Source organism: Rattus norvegicus, chromosome 9 (assembly GCF_036323735.1).
Source record: "Rattus norvegicus strain BN/NHsdMcwi chromosome 9, GRCr8, whole genome shotgun sequence".
Taxonomy (NCBI): Eukaryota; Metazoa; Chordata; class Mammalia; order Rodentia; family Muridae; genus Rattus; species Rattus norvegicus.
In genome coordinates this window covers 27,894,472-27,915,332 of record NC_086027.1, presented here as the reverse complement: position 1 = coordinate 27,915,332, position 20,861 = coordinate 27,894,472, and the positions used below count along the sequence as shown (strand labels likewise).

At 37.5% G+C, this 20,861-nt stretch overlaps 1 long non-coding RNA gene across 1 annotated transcript in view; it reads left to right on the top strand.

The window, feature by feature from the left end:
- The window catches only part of LOC134480349 (uncharacterized), a 31,329-nt gene extending 14,533 nt beyond the window's left edge, over nucleotides 1–16,796 (top strand). Inside the window, exon 3 of the long non-coding RNA XR_010054732.1 lies at nucleotides 16,245–16,796. This is a non-coding gene — a long non-coding RNA (uncharacterized LOC134480349). The remainder of the gene's footprint in view (nucleotides 1–16,244) is intronic.
- Nucleotides 16,797–20,861: the final 4,065 nt, after the last annotated feature.

The following is a 20,861-nucleotide window of genomic DNA, read 5'->3' as shown; positions in this document are numbered from 1 at the left end:
GTTTTTCATCTGGGCTTTTCAGAGCCTGCAAAATATCTGTCCAGGCCCTTCTAGCTTTTATAGTCTCTGTTGAGAATTCTGGTGTAATTCTGGTAGGTCTGCCTTTGTATGTTACCTGCCCTTTTCCCCCAGTTGCTTTTAATATTCTTTCTTCAATAGATTTTGTCTTTTGTTATGTAGTAGGAGGATTTCTTTTCTGCTCCAGTCTAATTGGTGTTCTATAAGCTTCTAGTATGTTTATAGGCATTTCTTTCTTTAGATTAGAAAAGTTTTCTTCTATGATTTTGTTGAAAATATTTTTGGGGCCTTGGAGCTGGGACTCTTTACCTTCAATTATTCTTAGGTTAGGTCTTTTCATGGTATCCCAGGTTTCCTAGATGTTTTGTCAGGAATTTTTAGATTTAACATTGTCTTTGATTGATATATCAGTTTCTTCAAATGTATCTTCCAAGCCTGATATTCTCTCTTTCATCTCCTGTATCATGTTCGTGATGCTTGCATCTCCTGTTCCTGTTCCCTTCCTTAGACCTTTCATCTCTAGAATTTCCTCAGTTTGTGTTTTATTGCTTTTATTTCTACTTTCATGTCTTACACAGTTTTTTTTTAATTTTCTTCACCTGTTTAATTCTATTTTCCTATATATCTTTAAGGCTTTATCGGCAGGTCTGTGTAGTTCGGAATACACCAATCTGTGTATTTCAGGAGCCGCAGGTCAAATGAAGGTGGACAGAGAGGTGTCAGGAGAATGGATGTCCACCTTGTCTAGCAGCCTGCTCATGGAAGTTTGGGATGCCCCAGAGGACTCATTTAGCAGGGAAGATGGGTGAAGGATAGGAGGTTAACCTGTATACTTAAAGATCCACGAATCTGATGAAGATGGGCAAAGAGGTGCGAGGAGAATGAGGGTGCAGAGCAGATAGTAGACTGCTTAGGGCAGCTTGGGGTGCCTCAAAGGACACAGTGAACAGGGAAGCTGGGTAGGGGGAAGTGAAGATTTTCTGTATGGTCTAGGATCTGCAGGTCTGATGAAGGTGAGAAGAGTGGTGATGGGAGAATGGAAGTCCCTCTTCTATAGCAGTCTCCTCAGGGCATCTTGTCTTCCCCTAGAGGTCTTAGCAAGCAGGGAAGATGGGTTGGGGAAGGAAAATCTACCTATATAGTTTAGGATCTCCAGGTCCGATGATGTGAGTGTAGAGGTGCCAGGAGAATGGAAATAGCAGGATAGCAGGTCATGGGTTACTCCACGGAATTCAGTGAGCATGGAAGATCTCTATTTCCAATTTTATTCTTTCATTATTAGTTCTTTTATCTCTACCCATATTTTTTATAATATTCTAGTTTGTGTTGTCTCCATTGTTACCATTCCCATTGTAGGTGTGGCTTCTGTAGTCTTTATAGGGGTTCCTTTATTTCCCAATGTGTATCACTGCTGTTTGTATCAGTGACTCTTCCTTGTTTCCTCCTTTTGACATGATGTTGGTGATCGCAGCACATTACTATGTTATGTGCATGTTCTAACCCCGAACTATACTCCAATGCCAGCTAGTGTCATCATAATGCTGCTATCATACAATTTATTATGGAAATTCCACGAAGAAAATTGACAGCTAATAAAATATATATTTTATTCTTTCCTCTTTTTTATTTACACAGTAAACTTTATTTGTTTTCACCCCCGTTTCCTTTCTCATTCCTCCCCTTCTTCTGAATCCCTTCTTTGTACCCAGAATACACCTTCAGCTTGTGTGTGTGTGTGAGTGTGTTTGTGTCACACTGAGTTAAATTATGATTATGTACATGAGCATGGATGGAAAATAGTTTGCTAAAGCATGGCTTACATTTTAGTGGTTACACTTCTGAAAAAAACTGACACTGTTTCCTCTGTCATCTCTTAATTGATAACCATACCTCATAGAGGAGGAGCCTCATGAGCCCTTCCCCCATCAAAATGAATATTTTCCAGGTTGAATCTTGTGGAGGTCTTATACTGGCAAGTATGTTTCAACATGTCAGAACTAATGGATGTAATAATACTGTGATAGTGTTAACTGTTAACTTATCAGACTCTAAAATTACCCAGACTATGGGTCTCTGAGAATGCCTGTGTGAGATTATTTTAGCTACACTTTTTGGCATAAAGAGTCCTATTTTGATTATGGGCAGGTCCATTTCTTCAGCAAGGGATTCAGGACTCTATAAAGTGGGAAAAAGAAGATTATCTCAAGCTTGCCTCTGCACTTCACTATTTCCTCTTAATAGATGTGTTATGTCCAGTACATTGAAATATTCTTTTCAACAGGGGAAGGTATTGTTTAAATCATGTTCTTTAAATCAAACTGGGTATATTGGAGGTTTAAAAGACATAAATATGTGATAAAAGGAAATACTCAGCTTCAGTCGCTTTTAGTTCTCTACATTAGAAAAGAAAAACATATGACTAGTGTTTAGCCTTTGCCAGTCTGTATTTCCATAAGAAGTTATTGAACACACACACACACACACACACACTCACAAACACACACTCACAAACACACAAAAACATACAAAGTAGCTCATGGACAAAGACTCACTAACAAATACTTACATGTAATTTTTACACCATATATTGTAATAGATAACGGCATCTCAACAAATGGTAGAAAAATAATTGGTTATACATGTGCACAACAATGATTCTAGACTTAGAAGTCATAACATTTATAGAAGTTAATTCAAATCAAATCACAAATACAATCTGAAACAGCATTAAAAGAGCTTTAATAAGACTTGGCAGGAAGCTGGGAAAATCTAGCTTTTTTGGTTCAAAGAAAAAGTATCATCTTAGAAAAATGTACGTGATTGTCAGGTCTCCACCAAAGTAAATCTCTGTGTAAAGGATTAGTTCAAAAAGGACTAGAAGACACATATTACACTAAAAATTGTGTAATATACATTTTGATAAATGATTGCTACTTGCAAACACAGAAATAAATCCTCACACCGTACTGAGATAAAAGTGGGCAGATTGCCCAGTAGTGAAAAGTGTTTGTTTCTGCGTAAGTATGACAGTCTGAATTTACATGACCAGAACCCACAGAGAAGATTCAGCAACATGAGTATTTGTATTTCTACTGTGTCCCTCAAGGGTGAAGAGAGGAGAACACATAGAAACCTCTGAAAAGTAGATGGCTAGCAAGCTTAGTTACATCAGCAAGAGGATACCCTGTGTCAAACAGTGCTAGACACTGACACTGAAAGGAAGTTCTCTAACTTCCATACAAATTCTATGTCATATAGGCATTTGCACCCAAACAAAGCAAGATGCACATGAACACATACTTAATTTTATATAACACATACACACACACACACACACACTCAAACACACACACACACACGCGTGCACACACACACACAAATGAACAAAATTTAAAATTTGATAAAATGTTGGAAACTAAATACACATTTATAAAACAATCATAAAAGGGCATCAAAGGAAAAGAAAACATGATCCTTAACAACAAATTGCTAATAAAACCTATCAATGCAGTCTTAACATATGAACCAGGAAGTCCTCCTCTTAGGAGATACCCAAGGAATTTTAGAATCATCTCCATACCAAAGCATCTATATGAATATTTATAATATCTTGGCTTACAACTGACAAAACTTGGAAGAAGTCAAGATGTCTCTCAATAGGCAAATGACTTAATGAGCTGTGGTTCATCTAAATAACTGAATGTTATTCAGTGCTAAACCAAATTGAGTGCTCATTCTATGAAAATTGAGAAAATAGGCTATGAAAAAGAAAATATTACAAGCACGTTAATCTATAAAAATACTAAATTTAAATTAATCTAGCCCTAAACCTACAGAAAATACTAGAAGGACAACTCCAACACAAGCAGAGAAACCATACCCAAGAAAACACAAGAAATAAAAAACTACACAGTAGCAAAACCAAGAGAAGAAACATACACATTGAGGTACACACAGAAACACAGTACCAAGACTACCATCAAAATAACAGCCATTGATCATTAATATTTCTCAATGTCAGTGATCTTAATTCCCCAATAAAAAGACACAAGCTAAAAAAGTGGATATGCAAACAGGATTTGTCATCGCACTACATACATGAAACATACCTCAGCAACGAATACAGAAATTATGTTTGTGTAAAATGCTAGAATAAGGTTTTCCAAGCAAATGGACCAAAGTAACAATGTGGATGAGCCATTCTAATATCTAATATAATAAATTTTGTACTAAGAGTAATCAAAGGAGATGGGGAAGGACTTTTATACTCATCAATCCACCAGAAGGACCTATCAATTCTGAACATGTATGCCACCCACATCTGTAAAAGAAACATTACTAATTGTTAGAGCACACAATGAACCTTTCACATTAATAGTGAGATATTTCAACACCCCATTCTGACCAATAGACAGGTCATTGAGACAGAAACTAAACAGGAAAATAATGAAACTAACAGAGGTAATGAATCAAATAGACCCAACATATATCTACAGAACATCTCAATAATCACAAAAATATTATTTTCTTCAGCACCTCATATAACCGTCTTCAAAATGGACCATATTCCTGGTGACAGAACCATAACAGATATGAGAAAATTGAAATAATTCAGTGTGTCCCATCAGACAACCATGGTTAAATTTAATTTTAGCAATAGAAAGCCTACAAACTCATGGAAACTGAACAACTCTTTACTCATTGATCCGGGAAGATATCAAGAAATTAAACATTTTCTAGAATCCAATGATGATGAAGGAACAACGTACCCAAACTTATTGGACACAATAAAAGCAATAATAAAAGAAAAGTTATTAGCATTAAGTGCCCCCATAAAGAAATTAGAAATTTCTCATACCAGCAATATAAAAGTACACCTGAAAGCTCAAGAAAAAGGGAGCCAAGAACAACAAAGAGAAGTAGAAGGTGGGAAATGATCAAAATTAGGGCTGAAATCAATCAGTTAGAAAGAAAGTAAACATTAAAAAGAATCAGCAGAACCAAGAGCTGGTTCTTGGAGAAATTCAACAAGATATCCAAACCCTTAACCCAAGTAGCAAAAAAAGACAATATCTGAAAAAACAAACTCACAAATGAAAAGGGAGATAGCAAAACACACTGAGGATTCAAAGAAACATGACTTCGAAAACTTACATTCCACAAAATTGGGAAATCTTAATGGCATGAATGGTTTTCTAGACAGATACAACAGACCAAATTTAAATCAAGATAAAGCAAACTATTTAAACAGTCCTATAATCCATAAGTAAATAGAAGCAGTCATTAAATCTCTTCCAACCAGAAAAGGCCAATGGTCAGATGATTTTAGTACAGAATTCTACCAGATTTTCTAAACAGGGCTATTACGAATATTCCTCAAAATATTCTACAAAATGGAAAGAAGAAATATTGCCAAAATTATTATATTGAGATACCAAATCTTTTAAGTTCAGACCCCATTTTAGATAACCTGATGTAAGTTTGAACTCAGGTAAACTAATAGGCTGATACCTACCATTAGTTTCCAAGTTGCCCCCCAACAAAAGCTAAGCCTAATTCCAGACTCTAGGCTAATCCCCAACAAGACCAGAGTTTCCAGATTACATCCTCAAGAAGACCAGTGTCTCCAGGTTATTCCCCCAACAAACCTGAACCCCAGGTTACAAGCCTACTTCTTGCTTAACAACCACAAGTGCAGAAAGGAGCAGAAGTTAAGTTTGTGATATGACTCCCAGTTGACAATTGTGTTAAAGGCCACAGTAGCTTTCCAATTAGACACTTGCACCTCTACCCCATCTACTGCTTACTATAAAGTCTTGCTCCATAAACATTCAGGGCTCCTCACCATCAAAACAGTCCTGAGGGAGAGTGGTGCATGGGAGAGGGGCCTGAGCTAGTTCGAATAGAATAAAGACCATGCTGTGAGTTGCCTCAGATTGGCTACTGTCTGCTTGGGGGGATTACTAACATTTCCATGGCCCAACAATTTAAGTCACGTACCCTCATACCTAGTCCAAACAAAGAAGTATAGTTTCAAACCAATTTCCCTAATGAACATGGATGAAAGAATACTCACTAAACTATTCACAGATCAAATCCAAGAATATATCAAAGATATCATCTGTTTTGTTAATGTCTTACCCCAATAAGTCTGTATTAAAAAACACACAACTCGAGAGGGGAAGACATGGCTGGAAAGCAAGAGAAGACTACTCTAGCCCACATTTCTGACTCTAGAGGAAAACACCTAGCACCATCTGGGTCTCCTGTGCACAGGGACCAGGGAGAAGGCAGGGCAGGCCCTTCTGGTTGCTGCCTTCACAGAGAGCTGAAACCCAGCCGCGAGGAGCGAATTCAGGCCTGAGACCAGAGGTAAGACCAACTTTTCTGCTCCAAGTGACCTGTCTGGTGAACTAAGGACACATGCCCAGAGAAACAGCTGAAGATCAGTAGATAGGAATGACTTCATGCCTGAAAGCAAAACACTCTGTTCCCATAACTGGCTGGATAAAAAAAGGAAAACATGTCTACAGCACTCCTGACAAACAGGCTTATAGGATGGTCTAGCCACTGTCAGAAATAGCAAAACAAGGAAACACCAGAGACAACCTGATGGAGAGGCAAGTGCAGGAACCTAGGCAACAGAAACCAAGACAACATGGCATCACAATTGATCATGATGATGGAGGACATAAAGAACTCCCTTAGAAAAGTGTAGGGAAACACAAATAAATAAGCAGAAGCCTATAGAGAGGAAACACAAAAGTCCCTGAAAGAATTACAGGAAAACACAATCAAACAGGTGAAGGAAGTAAAAATGGAAATAGAAGCAAAAAAGAAAGGACAAAGGGAGACAACCGTGGATATAGAAAAATAAAGGAAGAGACAAGGAGCCATAGACAAAAGCATCACCAACAGAATACAAGAGATAGAAGAGAGAATCTCAGGAGCAGAAGATTCCATAGAAATCATCGACACAACTGTCAAAGATAATGTAAAATGGAAAAAGCTACTGGCCCAAAACATACAGGAAATCCAGGACATAATGAGATCAAACTGAAGAATATATAGGTATAGAAAAGAGTGAAGACTAGATTAGATGGATGAAACAAAGAAGTGCAGGCCTACAGGAACCGGATGTAGATCCCTCCTGAGAGACACAGCCAGAATACAGCAAATACATAGGTGAATGCCATCATTAAACCACTGAACTGAGTATGGGACCCCCATTGAAAGAATCTTAGAAAGGACTGAAAGAACTTGAAGGGGCTTGAGACCCCATACGAACAACAATGACAACCAACCAGAGCTTCCAGGGACTAAGCCAGCACCCAAAGACTATACATGGACTGACCCTAGGTTCCAACTGCAAAGGTAGCAATGAATAGCCTAGTAAGGGCACCAGTGGAAGGGGAAGCCCTTGGACCTGCCAAGACTGAATCCCCAGTGACCTTGATTGTTGGGGGGAGGGCGCTAATGTAGGGAGGATAGGGAGGGGAACACGAATAGAGAAGGGGAAGGGGAGGGGTTAGGGAGATGTTGGCACAGAAACCAGGAAAAGGAATAGCAATCAAAATGTAATTAAGAAATACCCAAGTTAATAAAGATTAAAAAAAAAGAAAGTACTGATGTATGAAGGAGGCACTTCCCATTCCAGCAGCAAATTGTCATTCAGCATATAGAGATTTTTGGGAATATCTTCAACATGACATGTGGTCACAATGGGATAGAGGCCTGAAATTGTCAACTGATAATATGATGTATCTAAGTTCCTCACCACGCTCACCATCAGCTTTATCAGGTTTAATATACTTCCAAAGCAAGTACATGAGTTGCAACTGTTAATTAGTATGTGGTAACATTTACAGTGTACTGTTTACTCTACGGGTCAAAACATAGAAAATAGTCAATAAATCAGTGTTCTTACAATTTGGAGAATATGAGTACTCTCTGGTATCTGATAAAGTCAAAGCTCTCCAATCTTAGTTATCTCAATGTGACACTGTAAAAAAAAACTGCAATATTGACCACTGATATGAGAACAACAGCAAAGTATGTCAGAGTGATATAAATGTTAAGTAAATGAATGCATGTTCACAAAAAAAGAGATAGTGAAGACTCCCAACTCAAAGGACCAGTAAATATCTCAACAAAATTATAGAAGAAAACTTCCCTAACCTAAAAAAAGAGATGCCCATAAACATACAAGAAGCCTCCAGAACTCCAAATAGATTGGACCAGAAAAGAAACTCCTCCCATCATATAATAGTCAAAACACCAAATGAACAAAACAAAGAAAAAATATTAAAAGCTGGAAGGGAAAAAGGCCAAGTAACATAATAAAGGCAGAACTATAAGAACTACACCAGAATTCTAACCAGAGAGTATGAAAGTCAGAAGATACTGAACAAATGTCATACAGACCCTAAGAGAAAACAAATGCCAGCTCAAGTTACTGTATTCAGCAAAACTCTCAATTAACATATATGGAGAAACCAAGACTTTTCCATGACAAAACCAAATTTACACAATATCTTTCTACAAATCCAGCACTACAAAGGATAATAAATGGTAAAGCCCAACATAAGGAGGCAAGCTATACCCTAGAAGAAGCAAGAAACTAATCGTCTTGGCAACAAAACAAAGAGAATGAAAGCACACAAACATAACCTCACATCCAAATATGAATATAACGGGAAGCAATAATCACTATTCCTTAATATCTCTCAACATCAATGGACACAATTCCCCCCAAAAAAGACATAGATTAACAAACTGGATACACAATGAGAACCCAGCATTTTGCTGCCTACAAGAAAGATACCTCAGAGACAAAGACAGACATTACCTCAGAGTAAAAGGCTGGAAAACAATTTCCAAGCAAATGGTCTAGAGAAGCAAGATGGAGTAGCCATTCTAATATCAAATAAAATCGATTTTCAACCAAAAATCATCAAATAAGATAAAGAGGGGCACTTCATATTCATCAAAGCAAAATTTCACCAAGGTGAACTCTCAATCCCAAAGATCTATGCTCCAAATACAAGGGCACCTACATACATAAAAGAAACTTTACTAAAGCTCAAAGCACACATTGCACCTCACACAATAATTTTAGGAGATTTCAACCCCACACTGCCATCAATGGACAGATCATGGAAACAGAAATTAAACAAAGACAATAGACAGACTAAGAGAAGTCATGCACCAAATGGACTTAACAGATATTTATAGAACATTCTATCCTAAAATAAAAGGATATACCTTCTCACCACCTCATGGTACTTTCTCCAAAATCAACCATATAATCGGTCATAAAACAGGCCTCAACAGGTACAGAAAGATAGAAATAATCCCATGCGTCCTATCAGATGACCACAGGCTAAAACTGGTCTTCAATAACAATAAGGGAAGAACGCCCCCATATACATGGAAGTTGAACAATGCTCTACTCAATGATAACCTGGTCAAGGAAGAAATAAAGAAATTAAGGACTTCTTATAATTTAATGAAAATGAAGGTACAACATACACAAACTTACGGAACACAATGAAAGTTGTGATAAGAGGAACACTCATAGCTCTGAGTGCCTGCAGAAAGAAGCAGGAGAGAGCATATATCAGCAGCTTGACAGCACACCTAAAAGCTCTAGAACAAAAAGAAGCAAATACACCCAGGAGGTCAAGCAATAATCAAACTCAGAGGTGAAATCAACCAAGTAGAAACAAAAAGGACCAGAGAAAGAATCAACAGAACCAAAAGCTGGTTCTTTGAGAAAATCAACAAGATGATAAACCCTTGGCCAGTCTAACCAGAGGACACAGAGAGTGTGTCCAAATTAATAATATTAGAAATGAAAAGGGAGAAATAACAACATAATCAGAGAAAAATCAAAAAATCATCAGATCCTACTTAAAAGCCTATATTCAACAAAACTTGAAAATCTAGAAGAAATGGACAATTTTCTAGACACATACCAGGTACCAAAGTTAAACAGGAACAGATAAACCATTTAAACAACCCCATAACTCCTAATGAATTGAAGCAATCATTAAAAGACTCCCAACCAAAAAGAACCCAGGTCCAAATGGGTTTATTGCAGAATTCTATCAGACCTTCTTAGAAGACCTTATACCAATACTATCCAAAGTATTCCACAAATTTGAAACAGACGGAGCGAAACCAAATTCCTTCTATGAAGCCACAATTACTCTTATACCTAAACCACACAAAGACCCAACAAAGAAAGAGAACTTCAAACAAATTTTGCTTATGAATATTGACACAAAGATACTCAATAAAATTCTTGCAAACCAAATCCAAGAAGTTATCTAAACAATCATCGAACATGATCAAGTAGGCTTCACCCCAGGTACACAGGGATAGTTTAATATACAGAAAACCATCAACATAATCCACTATGTAAACAAACTGAAAGATAAAATCCACATAATCATTTCATTAGATGCTGAGAAAGAATTTGACATAATTCAACACCCCTTCATGATAAAAGTACTGGAAAGAAAAGGAATTCAAGGCCCATACCTAAACATAGTAAAAGCCATATACAGCAAACCAGTAGCTAATATTAAACTAAATGGAGAGAAACTTGAAGCAATCCCACTAAAATCAGGGACTAGACAAGGCTGCCCACTCTCTCCCTACTTATTCAATATAGTTCTTGAAGTTCTAGCCAGAGCAATCAGACAACAAAAGGAGATCAAAGGGATATAGATTGGAAAGAAGACGTCAAAATATCACTATTTGCAGATCATATGATAGTATATTTATGTGATCCCAAAAGTTCCACCAGAGAACTACTAAACCTGATAAACACCTTCAGCAAAGTGGCTGGGTATAAAATTAACTCAAATAAATCAGTAGCCTTCCTCTACACAAAAGAGAAACAAGCTTAAAAAGAAATTAGGGTTGGAATATTACTCAGCTATCAAAAACAACGAGTTTATGAAATTCGTAGGCAAATGGTTGGAACTGGAAAATATCATCCTGAGTGAGCTAACCCAATCACAGAAAGACATACATGGTATGCACTCATTGATAAGTGGCTATTAGCCCAAATGCTTGAATTACCCTAGATCCCTAGAACAAACGAAACTCAAGACGGATGATCAAAATGTGAATGCTTCACTCCTTCTTTAAATGAGGAAAAAGAATACCCTTGGCAGGGAAGGGAGAGGCAAAGATTAAAACAGAGACTTAAGGAACACCCATTCAGAGCCTGCCCCACATGTGGCCCATACATATATAGCCACCCAATTAGACAAGATGGATGAAGCAAAGAAGTGCAGACAACAGGAGCCGGATGTAGATCGCTCCTGAGAGACACAGCCAGAATACAGCAAATATAGAGGCGAATGCCAGCAGCAAACCACTGAACTGAGAATAGGTCCCCTATTGAAGGAATCAGAGAAAGAACTGGAAGAGCTTGAAGGGGCTCGAGACCCCAAAAGTACAACAATGCCAAGCAACCAGAGCTTCCAGGGACTAAGCCACTACCTAAAGACTATACATGGACTGACCCTGGACTCTGACCCCATAGGTAGCAATGAATATCCTAGTAAGAGCACCAGTGGAAGGGGAAGCCCTGGGTCCTGCTAAGACTGAACCCCCAGTGAACTAGTCTATGGGGGGAGGGCGGCAATGGGGGGAGGGTTGGGAGGGGAACACCCATAAGGAAGGGGAGGGGGGAGGGGGATGTTTGCCCGGAAACCGGGAAAGGGAATAACACTCGAAATGTATATAAGAAATACTCAAGTTAATAAAAAAAAAAAGAAAAAAGAAAAAAAAAGAAAAAAGAAAGAAAAGAAAAAAAAGTGATTAAACTGCAACCTAGGAGTACAAGAGTAAAACATGGAGATTCTTTCTAAAGTAATTATTTGGCAAGACACATATAGGAGGATTTTTTTCATTACTCATGTTTAAAAAAACAGAAATTCTAAAGTAACATATTTAGCCTTAATGTAGTCTGGCACTGGTACTCAGGGTGGACTCTGTGTGTTCCATAATAACATAGAAGTGTTTCTACTTAAAGTTACATGAATAAAAATACCAGTTTTACTTTAAAAAAAAAGAAATTAGGGAAACCACACCCTTCATAATAGTCCCAAATAATATAAAGTACCTCGGTGTGACTTTAACCAGGCAGGTGAAAGATCTCCATGATAAAAACTTCAATCCTCTGGGGAAAGAAATTGAAGATCTCAGAAGGTGGAAAGATCTCCCATTCTCATGGATTGACAAGAATATAGTAAAAATGGCCATTTTACCAAAAGCGATCTATAGATTCAATGCAATCCCCATCAAAATTCCAATCCAATTCTTCATAGAGTTAGACAGAACAATTTGTAAATTCATCTGAATAACAAAAAACCCAGGATAGCTAAAACTATCCTCAACAATAAAAGGACTTCCAGGGGGAACCACTATGCCTGAACTCAAGCAGTATTACAGAGCAATAGTGATAAATACTGCATCATATTGGTATAGAGACAGGCAGATAGATCATAGGAATAGAATCAAAGACCCAGCAATGAACCCACACACCTATGGTGACTTGATTTTTGACAAAGGAGCCAAAACCATCCAGTGGAAAAAAAGATAGCCTTTTCAGCAAACAGTGCTGGTTCAACTGGAGGTCAGCATGTAGAAGAATGCAGATTGATCTTATCACCCTGTACAAAGCTTAAGCCCAAGTGGATCAAGGACCTCCACATCAAACCAGATACACTCAAAGTAATAAAAGAAAAGGTGGGGAAAAATCTCGAACACATGGGCACTGGAGAAAATTTCCTGAACAAAACACTAATGGCTTATGCTCTAAGATCAAGAATCCACAAATGGGATCTCATAAAACTGCAAAGCTTCTGTAAGGCAAAGGAAACTGTTGTTAGGAAACCACGGCAACCAACAGTTTGGGAAAAGATCTTCACCAATCCTACAACTGATAGAGGGCTTATATCCAAAATATTTAAGAACCCACAAAGTTAGACTGCAGGGAAACAAATTACCCTAATAAAAATGGGGTTCAGAGCTAAACAAAGAATTCACAGCTGAGGAATACCGAATGGCTGAGAAGCACCTAAAGAAATGTTCAACATCTTTAATCATAAGGGAAATGCAAATGAAAACAACCCTGAGATTCCACATCACACCTGTCAGAATGGCTAAGATTATAAATTCTGGTGACAGCAGATGCTGGTGAGGATGTGTAGAAAGATGAACACTGCTCTATTGTTGGTGGGATTGCCGACTAGTACAACCATTGTGGAAATCAGTCTGGAGGTTCCTCAGAAAATTGAACATTGCACTACCTGAGGACCCAGCACAACCTCTCTTAGGTTTAAACCCAAAAGATGCTCCAACATTTAGCAAAGACACATGCTCCACTATGTTCATAGCAGCCTTATTTATAATAGCCAGAGGCTGGAAAGAATCCAGATGCCCTTCAACAGAGGAATGGATACAGAAAATGATGTATGTCTACACAATGGAATACTACTCCACTATCAAAAAATGACTTTATGAAATTCATAGACAAATTGGTGGAACTGGAAAATATCATCCTGAGTGAAGTAACGCAATCACAGAAAAACATACATGGTATGCACTCACTGATAAGTGGATATTAGCCCAAATGCTCAAATTACCCTAGATGAACAGAACACATGAAATTAAAGAAAGATGACCAAAATGCGAGTCCTTCACTCCTTCTTTAAAAGGGGAACAAGAATTCCCTTGAGAGGGACTAGGAAGGCAAAGTTTAGAACAGAGGCTGAAGGAACGCCCATTCAGAGCCTGCCCATTTTGTGGCATATATATATATATATATATATATATATATATATATATATATATATATATATATAGACAGCTACCAAACTAGATAAGATGGATGAAGCAAAGTGCAGGCTGACAGGAACTGGATGTAGATCTCTCCTGAGAGACAGCTAGAATATGGCGAATACATAGGCGAATGTCAGTAGCAAACCACTGAACCGAGAACGAGTCCCCCGTTGAAAGAATCAGAGAAAGGAGTGAAAGAGCTTGAAGGGGCTTGAGACCCCATATGAACAACAATGCCAACCAACCATAGTTTCCAGGGACTAAGCCACTACCCAAAGAGTATACATGAACTGACCCTGGGCTCAAACTGCATAGGTAGCCTAGTAAGGGCACCAGTGGATGGGGAAACCCCTTGTCCTGCCAAGAATGAACCACCAGTGAATGGGATTGTTGGGTGGAAGCTGGTAATGTGGGAAGGATGGGGATGGGAATACCCATATAGAAGGGAGGGAGAGGGGCAGGGGGTTGTAGGTCTGGAAACCAGGAAATGTAATAACAATTGAAATGTAAATAATAAATACCCAATATAATAAAGATAGAAAAAGAAAAAAATAGCCGTGAATAATATGAAATATATTTGTGCTACTCTAACTAAGCAAATGAAAGATATGTATGATAAGAACTTCAAGTTCATGAAGAAAGAAATTTTAGAAGATATCAGAAGTTGGAAAGATTTATCATGTTCATAGACAGGTAGGATTAATATAGTGCAAATGACCATCTTACCAAAAGCAATCTATAGATTCATACATTCCCAATCAAAATTAAAAAACATTTATTGATAGACCTTGAAAAATGAAATAAAATTTGGAAATAAAATTAGGAAATAAAACAAACAAACAACCAACCAGACAGACAAAAGCAAGGATAGCCAAAACATTCCTGATAAGTAATAGGTCTTTGGGAGGAATCCGCATCCCTGAATTTGTTCTATATTACAGAAGCATAGTGAAAAATCTGTATCATATAGCTGTATGAAATCATCCAGCAATAATATAAAAGGAAACAAAACCCATAATTAATAATCACTATAGTATAACCACAAAATGTCATAATCTGAAGTATAGCACATTTTCATTCTAATCTGCTCAGCCTACAGTAAAGAAGAAAGAAGGGCCCATGATAAGTTTACTGGGAATCCTACCAGGAAATGACATGCTAATTTGTGGCAGGATGGTTTTATTACCATTTCACAGGGATTGAGTATCAGGTATCATGAATATCAGATATATATATTACAACATACTACATTTAGAGATTTACAGATATGAAGTTGCAATGAGAATAACTTTATATTTTTGGGTGGGTCACCACAAGATGAGCAACTGTAGTAGTTGTCACATTAGGAATGTGGAGCACTACTGATATAAGGAAGCAAAGAGGAGAATATTAATGTTGAAGAGATGCTGAAGCCTACCATAACGCTACATCGGCAGCTTGCTCAGAACTCATTTTTTTCTGTGACTAAGTGGAACGACTAATTTTCTTAGTTTATTGAATTCATTTAGACTCTCCATTCTTTTTGTGTTTGTGTGGATAAGTGAATAGTATGTAGAGTTTACAGAATAACAAGAGACACAGTAAGTATACTAGTAGCTTTCTAGTTTATTGGAAAAAATCACTGCTCATTAATTTCAAATATTTGACAGAGGAGGTTTAGAATCAAAGAATAAAAAATTGTTTATCATGTCAAACATTATTCTCATGAATGGGAAAATTTGTTTTTTTACTGCAAAACTCAAGTTCAGAAAGATAACAACTACTTAGCAGGACAAACAGTACTTGGTCTTCTCTGGAGCCTTTAAACATCTGGACATCTCCTTTGGTGTATGTTAAACATTGGCAGACTATCATTTCTGAGTCACTCTTGACATTTTTTCTTTTGATCAGCAGATGTGATAGATTCTTTCTGAATTTCTGTGATAACCCGAGTTAGAGATAATTTTTATAACAGGATTTTTAGTAAGAAACACAAAACCTATCTATTAATATTTGTATGGGATACAATAACTTGAGAAATGTCTGTGAGCTCATGATTACAAGTGGCCATTACAAGTGCAAATATGAGTGGCACTGATCTCCTATCACCCAAATTAAGAGAGGGTTAATCTGGGTCCAAGAGAGGATTTTTTTCTCAATACTCTAACTGGACTATTTGACATATTTGGAGAAAATTTTCTAATGTTTCACAATACCCAAGTTTTACATATTAGAACAGAAGAAATATTTTAGTCTGTTTGGTCAGGTACAAAACCCTGACACTATTATTGATGCCATGCTGTACCTACAGACAGGAATCTAGCATAGCTGTCCTCTGAGGGTCTCTATGAGTAGTTGACTGAGACAGATGCATATACTTACAGGCAACCATTAGACTGAGATCAGGACCCATATGGAAGAGTTGAAAGGACTGAAGGAGATGACCGGGATTGCAACCACATAGGAACAACAAGAGTATTAACTAATCCAGACTTTTCAGAGCTGACAGACACTAAGCATCCAGAAGAGAGTATGTATTGGGCTGATCTGTGACCTCTGGCACATATATAGCAGAGCACTACCCTTCCTGTCTTCAATTGGAGAGATGTGTTTAATCCTATAGAGACTTGATTTTCCAGGGAAGGGGATAATGTCAAAGTGATGTGTGTGGGGGGTGGAAACCCCTCTAAAAAGGAAATGGTAGGGGGGATAGGGGAATCAGTAACAGGGGCAGGATTTGGAATGAAATAAATAATACAATGTAATTTTAAAATTTTAAGTATTGTTAAACACAATCAGTTGTATCTTCAATGACAGAAAAATGTTGTAAACATTACTGAGAATAATATAAAAAATATACCGTTAACAAAGTTCATATGGTATGAATATTATATCAGCCATCAAATTAAATAAAAAACAACCATCTGTAGGCTACAGATAATGGTAGGGTTTATTTATCTCGAGACTGCATAAGATTTCTCATGATAGATAGTTTAAAGGATACTTTGTCTGTAATCAGCTTTATTGAAAATGGAATTCATATCTAATGATAGATTTTTCTGTCAGTGTATCACATTCCACAGTGGGAAGTTTCCAATAGAAGGCATGCCTCATATCAGAACTTTACTCTTCATGTTTTTATAGTAATATTCCTCTCAATACCCATAATATATTAATTTATTATCTGATAAGCACAATTTTTAGCATCTTATAGTGTTAAATAATAATAAAAAAATGCCATCTTCTTTTCCTCCATCTTTTCTCCTTTCCCTTCCCCCCTCTCTCTCTCTCTCTCTGTCTCTGTCTCTGTCTCTCTCTCTCTCTCTCTCTCTCTCTCTCTCTCTCTCTCTCTCTCTCTCTCTCTGCCCTGACTTCCATATACACATCAATCCACATTTCACCTTTTCTGTCTAACTTAAAAAATACACCTTTTCTCTCGGATGTAAGCTGAGCAAATCTACTGCCATTTTGTAATTTATAAAGGTTAAAATACACCTAACACCCAGTCCATCATTTTTGTCAATTAAATAGTACATTGTTATCTATCTTAGCATAAGAAAGGCTTAGAATCTATATGTTATGTCTTGGCTACCTTATGCAATATCTGAAGACTATTCAATTAAATATGTATTCTCAATGTTAAGTAGCCTGGGTTGGCTAAGAGACTATATTAGTTTTCAACCCCATCAGAAATCTGAGAACAGCCTATACAATTTGAAAACATAGGAGGCCTAATATGGCTTCCAGAATTGAGACAAGTTGTTAAGACAACTAACTACCTACTTCTACAATTCCCTATGAGTATTCAGCCTTCTGTTCCAGGATCATCTGATAGACTGTTGTAACAGAGAATTTTGAAGGACTTATTATTATGTTTTGGCAGAGACTATCAGTCTACTATCCTGATAGTGTGTCCTTTATAGACGATATTTTGTCTGTAGATGAAATAGGCAATTTCTGCTCAGTGGATACCTAACCACTATTTATTACCTCACCTGGAGGTAGAGACACTCAATTTATTCTTTGAATCCACAAAAGGGGAGCTTCTAGAAGCAAATGTGTCTCAACAATGAAAGATTTAATACTAAATGTCACATTTTTGTGGATTACTCATGTTTTTAAAAGCATCTATCTATGCAAAGTAATTTGGAATGTTGTCCATTAACTACTCTTAGCTTTTTCTAATAAATTTTCTTGAAAACACACGAACAGTAAACTCAGAGCCATGAATTTGCTATCTGGCTCTTAACTCATATGCTTAATCATGTCAGATCAGTTTATAATAGTAGTTATAGGACTGGGTCTAAGCCTTGTATTCTCAAATATTTGGTATATGCACAATGTTTATAAGAGAGTAACAATATCAATCCCAATTTTATACCAATAAGAAATTCATACTAATGAAAACCTTAAATTTATATCAAATAAATTCTGTATCAATGAAAGAGATTACAACTTCAGTTTAGTAACAAATATAAGGATTTCTACCAAATGAGGTTATGAATGCACAATCAATTCTAGCTTATTTGATGTTCTTATGTGTAACTAACAGAGGGTTGTCTAGGTAGGCCATAATCTCTACAACTTGACTCAGTTCTGAAAGCCTTGTTAGGCTGCCTCTATTTTTAGAGAGTATTGGTCATTCTCAGATATCTGATGGGGTTGATAATTACTTATAGTCTTGTAGCTTACCCAGGCTAAGATCAAGAAGACATAATTAATTGGATAGTTTTCAGGTAGTACACAAGGTAATCAAGACATAACACGTAGATTTTAAGCCTTTCTTAAATTAGAATAGATAACAGACTCAGTGTAAGGTGTACTTTCTACTTTATAAATTATAAACTGGCAAAAGGGGTGCTCAGATAACACTTGAGAGAAAAGCTTCTTTGTAATTAGACAGGGAGGGCAAATTGTGGATTAATTTCTATGTGCAGATGAGGGCAGGCACAAGATAAGGCAAGGCTTATGATTGGGCAGTAAAATGGAAAGTTGGGGATAGAGCTTTTGACATGCAGGAGAGAGAGGAGAAAGGGGAAGAAGAGAAGATGGAGAAGGAAAATCCACTCCATGTTGCTTTAATAGACATAGCTAGCTATGAATATCTTATAAGGAATGGAATATTACAGGACAATCTGTATTATCCTGGAGGGCAGTTTGTATCAATATCAATTGGCTTTGAGTTTATTCTGTGCATGTTTTTCGGAGTAAGAATTTACTGATGTAAATCTGATTGATAAATTACAATCTCCTTGAGTTTTGATTTTGCTGGGATGCTGGGATTGTGAACAGGGTTCACAGAAGAGAATCTGCCACCCTGCTTGTGCCATATGGTCCACTGGTGCCAGTGCTAGTGTGGCATGTTGTCTCACCATCTTTTTATTAATTATTTACCACTACAACGCTTCTCCATTTTCAAGTGTCCAGTTGCCACTTGTCACTGGTGGGTATTAACAAGCCAGTATAAGCAGAGTAAACTTAACACTCTTATAACTATAACTTTGTTAAGAGCTCTAAGACTCCTGAAGAATAATGCTGTCACCTATTAGACCCTTTGCATTTTACTACTCTCAAGTAGTGTGGAATTTCACAAAGTTGATGAGATTTTGGAGATGATTATCTATTTTAAACTTACCCCACCTTCAGTGAGCATTGATGCTAGCAGCTGAATTATAAGAAACCACATGACTGGGACAGAAGACATGGTTGAAAGTAATGAGAGAAGTTATTTTATTTGAAGCAAGCAGCTACGGGATACAAGAGTAACAAAAATCGTGATATAAGTTATGCCATCCCAAACAAGTATGTGTGCCAAGTTAAACAGTATAAGAAGCAAAGAAACAGCAGTTAGCATCACTGTAGTATCATTGTGCCAAACTTGACTCCAACAGAGATGACGCACGCAAAAAAGGAATTTGCTGAACTCTTAGAGGTGTATTTGCAAAGAGATGGATTCTTAGTTTCTTCTTTTTTTCCTTTTCTCCAACTTAATTAAATTGGATATTTCTTATTTACATTTCAATTGTTACTACCTTTCCCGGTTTCCAAGCAAACATCCCCCTAACCCCTCTCTTTCCCCTTCTATATGGGTGTTCCCTCCTCATTCTCCCCCTCTTACAACTCCCCCCCAACATTCCTGTTTACTGGGGTTTCAGTCTTTGCAGGACCAAGGCTTCCCCTTCCACTGGTGCCCTTACTAGGCTCTTCATTGCTACCTAGGCAGTTGGAGCCCAGGGTCAGTCCTTGCCTTTGTGTAGTGGCTTACTCCCTGAAAGCTCTGGTTGGTTGGCATTGTTGTTCATATGCTGTCTCAAGCCCCTTCAAGCTCTTTCAGTCCTTTCTCTGATTCCTTCAACGTGTGTCCTGTTCTCAGTTCAGTGGTTTACTGCTGGCATATTCGCCTATGTATTAGCCATATTCTGGCTGTGGCTCTTAGGAGAGATCTACGTTCGGTCCCTGTCAGCCTACATTTCTTTGCTTCATCCATCTTTTCTATTTTGGGGGCTGTATATGTATGGGCCACATGTAGGGCAGGCTCTGAATGGGTGTTCCTTCGTCTCTGTTCTTAACTTTGCCTCCCTATCCCCTCTCTAGGGTATTCTTGTTCCCCTTCTAAAGGAGTAAAGCATTAGCATTTTGGTCATCCTTCTTGAAGTTTCACATGTTCTATGCATCTAGGGGAATTCGAGCATTTGGGCTAATATCCACTTATCAATGAGTGCATACTATGTGTGCTTCTCTGTGATTGGGTTACCTCACTCAGGATGATATTTTCCAGTTCCATCCATTTGCCTATGAATTTCATAAAGTCATTGTTTTTAAAAGTGGAGTACTATTCCATTGTGTAAATGTACCACATTTTCTGTATCCATTCCTCTGTTGAAGGGCATCTGGGTTCTTTCCAGCTTCTGGCTATTATAAATAAGGCTTCTATGGACATAGTGGAACATGTATCTTTGTTTTATCTTGGAGCATCTTTTGGGTATATGCCCAAGAGAGGT